The following is a 6080-nucleotide window of genomic DNA, read 5'->3' on the forward strand; positions in this document are numbered from 1 at the left end:
TTTGAAAGTGGAGCCCACAGTGTTTTAAGGTAAGTGTAAGAAAGGCAGGAGGATCCTTTCTGCTGTGCATGTCCACTTATTTAACACAGCAGGTCTGAAGTCTCTCTTTCTGTGCAGGTTTCCTAAGGCCTGCACAAGTCTTAAATTCATTTATGAAATGTTTATGCTGTAATCACCCGCCCATGTGAGAAATGGAAACGGATCGCTTACATTCAGCTAGATTGGTGTTAGTAGCTGATGGTTTCTCAGTGACTTGCCTGAAATGACTTTGTCTCAAGGATAGTTGGATAGTATTTGTCAAAGCAAGAATCTGACAAATATCGTCTTTTTGGGTTTTAGTTCACAAATCATTTGCAACCCATTCCTGGCTCCTGCATATGTAGTCACTGTTTAAAAATATTCGCCAAATAGTTGGATGAACAATTTTCAGACAGTGTGATGAGGTTCACTGCAACTACTTACTTTTCATGGTTCCTAATCCATGGTGTATGATTGGCCATGTGATACTGTCTCTGTTTCATGTTTGAACGACTAACCCTTTAACAGGAGAATGACAAATAGCAAATCATCCATGTCAGTTGTGAAGTTGCAAAACTTTCAGGATTCACAAATATCTTCATGACTACTGGCAGTCGCCCAAATATTCACAAATAATGAATAATCTGAGCCCACCAAAACCAATGATTCAAAGTGAAGTTGTTTATCTAGGAAAGTATTTTGTGAGATTGCTTTTTCATTCTTCTCCCTGCAGTAGACACAATCCAGTGCCTAGTAGACAGCTGTAACATCACACAAAACATCCCCGCAGTTGACACTCATTAGAACTCACATGGCAGGTTCAGCAGATAGACCAGACTGATTTGGCCTGAGGCTCAAACTAGAGATGAGCGCTCCAAGGCAGGGTTAGGCACATTGATGGGGCAGCGTGGGGAAGCTAGCACCGCTGCTGCCCAGGCTGTACCCGTAAATAGAGAATTTCAGTCACTGGGATTTATAATCCCGCACATTTCGGGAACAACAAATTTCTTTTTTTTTTTTAAATGGCACCAAAGAAACAGGCAAAGCCACTTTCCTGGTGAATGAGATGAAATGAACACCACAGAAAAGCTGTGGAAGGGTTTAGTTTTAGAAAATGTGCACAATTTCACAACGAGCCACCAAGTAATGAAGCAAGATGCCAGCCTGCTCAGACTAATCATGTGATTCCATCAATCACATGAGCCCACTTCACAGAGTAAACCCTACTGCTGTTCCTTTCACTCAGGCTAATCAGCAGGTTAATTCCTACCGGGCTCTGTTTCCTCCCACATTTAGTAGCATTCTGAATTTTTTTCAAACAGCGTTAACAACAATCCTCAGTAGAGAAGTAAGAAGAAAAGGAAGGTTGATAAAGACATTTCAGCCCTATGAGATTATGATAGTGGCTGGAGTTTTATTTTTTCATTTGCAGATTTAGCACTGACATAAATATAAAATTGCAGCATCTTGTCAGGTTGCAGCTATTGGTCCCTCCCTGCCACCTGCCTAATTAATCTGGCATGAGAAAATAGACGCGTGTTCTGGGCCAAGTAACACAATTTAACAGTCTCCCACATACAAATAAAAGAGCATCACATTTCAGAGCCCACATCCTTTCTCCTTGAGGAGGAGGGTGTGAAAAAATGGGCCTGATTCTCCTCTAACTCACACCCTTTTAAACTGGGGTAACTCCATTGACTTCAAGAGGCTTTCTCCTGACATACAGTGCTGTAAGTGCCATCAGAATCCTGTTCCAAAGGTCTTGATTCTCCTTGGCCTTGTGTTATCATTTAGGCCATCATTCTGATCTGGTAGCATTTTACACGCATTTTACACAGGTGTAAACACAAAGAGCAAAGGGGCAGAGAATCAGTGGATCCAGTCCTGCCGAGTGGTGAGTGCTTCTGCAAGCATAAAAGACAGCATCAAGGTTCCGCTGAGCTGGTGGAACCAACCCCCAGGAAATAACCCTGATAAAAGAGGGTTTCCCGGGGGGTGTAGAGCTCACCTAAGGGACACCTATGCTATCCTCCTTCATAACCATAACACAGCTTGCACCAGGGGTTAGGCAGGCCCCTAGCCTGAGTGAAAGTAAGGGAAGCACAGAAGTGGTTTAAACCCACCATTGCCCCCTCCCTCTGTCTCTACCAAGCAGAACTTAGCTGGAACAGAGACACTGACCCAGCAACCAAAGTCTCTGCATTTGCAATTCTACAAGCCCAAACGTTAGCAAAGGAGATTTACTGTGGGCACTGCTGCATGACCTATTTGAATTGAGGTTTGCAATTTCCACACAGTTGTTACATTTTATGACTCTGTGATGCTTCCTGGGGTGCCCAGGATTGTGAGGCACCTCGCTACCACCTGCCTTTAGCATGAAGGAGTCATGTCTGTGCCTGCTGTGGGTCGCTCCCCAGCTCCACGGGCAGCACAAACACTCCCCTCTAGGCCTTGCAGGTCCCGCTGTTACTCTACAGGTCAGCTGTAGGCACACTCCAATCCTTTAGCCTTCTGAGCATCTCCCTGGAATGTCCAGCCCCACAGCCACTGGACACCCACAGTATCCACAGATCCGCTGCTTCCAAAAGAGCAGTACACCCCAGTTTGCCAGTTTCACCTCAGAGCACTGCTCTGCTTAACTCAGAGCACTTCCATTCATTTATAGTGAAATCAAGTATAAGTTTATTTAATGTAGCATAGAGATTCAAGTGATAGCAAGCAAAAGTATTGGCAACAGTTACTTATCAAATAAAATCATATCATGCATTCTAGAGTCTAGACTTAATTAACAAGATACTCTCCTGTTTAACCAAGTACTGCTCACCCAAAATCCCTGCAGCAATTTACAGCCAGGCTGGCTGTGACACTCCTTCCATAGAGACTACTATGCTGTCAACTTGCCTCCTAAGTGAAGGATCCAGTGTGTGCTTTTGTACTTCTAGGTATACCAGAACATTCCTTTGTCTTTATTCATAAACAGGGCACCTCCATGCTGTTTGTTTGTTCCTGCAGATTTGCTGTCTTGTAGATTTTGCAGTCTCTCAGTACACATCTGGCTATATATGCAAACAACCATACATTGTGAGGCACAAGATACACAATACACACATGGCCAAACAGAGAGGGAAGTGTCAGTCAACCTCTGCCTGAAAAGAACATTTCCGAGGTATGTCCCCTCCTGGTGACCTGCCCTTAACTCCAGGAATTTAAGAATATAATTTTGAGTATAGACACATAACTCCTTAAATATTATCCATACATATATGTCACGATGATTGTGACGACCAGTAGGTTAGTGGCTCTCGATAGAGTACTACCTTAGGTGAGCTATTATGTAGTTTGTAGAGTCTATTATGTATTATGTTGAGTCCACCCGTAGGTGAACTATTATTACAGGAGCTCCCTGTAAAACCCTATGCACACACAAATCCCGTGCCCTCTGCCAGTTGACATCAAGGCACCCCTGAAGGTCAGGTAATAGAATCCCAAATTTTTGTCATTAAGCTTGTTCTAAGAGAGGGATGAAGCTAATACATTAACATTTTGCCCAGTGGAATCTGGGGCATGGCAAATGAAGCACATCTGAACACACACAAGAACAGAGAGATGTGCCTGTCTCTTTAAATATAATATCATTAATTATAATTATAATATGAAAATGATCAAATGATTCACCCAGCACTGAATAAGGATAACACTGTTTCTTCAGTATTGCCAAGGAAAGAGGCAAGTTTCTTCAGGAAGAAAGTACAGGACACATTCATGTTCTCAAGGCTTACTTCTTCATTTGGAAAATATGTTGGTCCCAATTCTCATCTCAGATATATGGGCACGTATCACTGGGTATGTTGTAAATTTAGGCTCTACAATGTTGTCTTTTAGCAGTAACACGTGATGCCTACAAAAAACTTGACTATGGCTGGGCTGCTGGTGCGCTGAGATCACAGCCTAACATGCTGATCAATAATGTCTCATTGTTTCCTTGCTCCCCAATCCGTCTATCTCTATCTGCTGTCTCTTGTCTTATACTTACAGTGTAAGCTCTTTGGGGCAGGGACAGTGTTTTTGTTGTGTGCTTCTACAGTGCCTAATGAAATGGGGTGCTTGTCCATGAGTGGGGTTCCTAGATGCTATGGCAATACAAAAAATAAATAAATAATAATAATGAATAATGTAAAATGACTCTATATCATGCTTGTAGAACTCAAAATGTTCTCAAGTGCTCAACCAATGCTTAATGTTAACTGTTGGATCCCACAGAGAAAAGCGTGGGAGAAGATAGTGGGTCAGATACCGAGCTAGTGTAAATCTGTAACTCCACTGAAGTTAATGAAGTTATGCCAAATTACACCATCTGAGAATCTGACTGAGAATTATCAAAGCTTTGAAAGTGGAGCTAAATCATGGTGAAATGTTTTTAGCACAAATGACCCCAGTTGTTTTCCAGAGGAGTGAAATCTAGAACTGAATCCCTGTTCTTCTCTTCAGAGACGGCACAACCTTCAGATGAAAGCACAGGCTGGATCTCTGCCAGTTGTAGGTAGTACACAGTGAGGAGGAGGAGGAGGAAGCTTGTGCATTCAGTGTCAACTCTAAGAGTTCTGTCATCCTCACCTGGCCCACCGGAGTCTGCATTGTATCTTTCCGGTGAGTCCTGGGGACAGTCCCAGTTGCAACGTTGGCTGTTCGTGGTACAATCTTCAGTCTCCTCTGTTATCACTCAGGCTTGTTTCAGTATATTGGAAGTGAATAGGGTGACCAGATGTCCCGATTTTATAGGGACAGTCCCGATTTTGGGGTCTTTTTCTTATATGGGCTCCTATTACCCCCCATCCCCTGTCCCGATTTTTCACACTTGCTGTCTGGTCACCCTAGAAGTGAACGTGCAGACACCGCTAGGTTTTTGCGAAGTAACCATCATTTTAAAATAAGAACATGACAATGTAGAATCAGAGTGAAGAGGTCAGGTTTCAACCTGGGAAGTGAGGGTGGGGTTCACAAGTTGTGTCTATGTACAGCGGGAACCAGACCAGCAGGGTACACAGTTAAATATCTTCTGTGTACTGTTTAGCAGTTAAAAGCAATCACTTTTGTTCACTACAAGCACAGAGGCCCTGCCTTTCTTTGTCAGATAAAACCATCTTAGCACCAATAAGCATCATCCTTACTGTCCGCTCAATAACCTTTCCTTTTTCCATTTAACAATGAAAAATTAATTTTGGGAAGAACTAGGCAGTTGACACAAGATCTGGAGAATAGAGTCACTGATCTACCATTAGTTCATGACAATAACTGTCAGTACACATGCACCATAAAGGATTAATAGAGCCAAAACCCAAATAAGCCAATGAAAGGATTCCTGCTGGCTTAATGGACTTTGGCTCAGACCCTAAATCTTTCTGTGCCTCTCATTTCCCCAGCTGTAAAATGGGGATAATACTACTTCCTTTCTTTTTTTCCCTCTTGTCTATTTAAACAGTAAACTCTTTGGGGCAGGGTTGTCTCTTACAATATGTTTGCACAGTACCAAGCACAGTGGGGCCTCAATCTCAATTGGGAACTTAAGGTGCAACTGTCATTGTTTCTGGCATCTGACTCCAACACTGATTCACTGTTTGACCATGGAGAAGTACCTCTGCTACCCCAGCAATAAAACAGGGATATTGATACCTATACACCTTTGTAAAATACTTTGAGATCTATAGATGAAAAGGTGCTATATGAGTGCAAGATATTATCAAAGAATATGCTGCCTTGACATACAGCTGTGAATATTCTAGAGAGGGACAGACCAGATGATGAATTGTGATTAAGCCTTTCACCACCACAGTTCAGGCCAGATTGCAAATCTGTTTTCATTAACAAATAAAATAAGTATTGCACTGCAGGATGGGATCAAGTGCTGCATTAAGTAAAAAAACTATAAAGAAACTTGCACAGCATGTGCAGGGACCAACGTGACACTAGTCTGATGTGGAAAAGCACAGGTTACTTTCTGAAAATCATTATCTACATTAGACATACTTGACTTACAGTTCTCACCTCTGCAATCACTAGTGCAG

This window comes from Chrysemys picta, unplaced genomic scaffold, assembly GCF_011386835.1.
Source record: "Chrysemys picta bellii isolate R12L10 unplaced genomic scaffold, ASM1138683v2 scaf5, whole genome shotgun sequence".
Lineage (NCBI taxonomy): Eukaryota > Metazoa > Chordata > Testudines > Emydidae > Chrysemys > Chrysemys picta.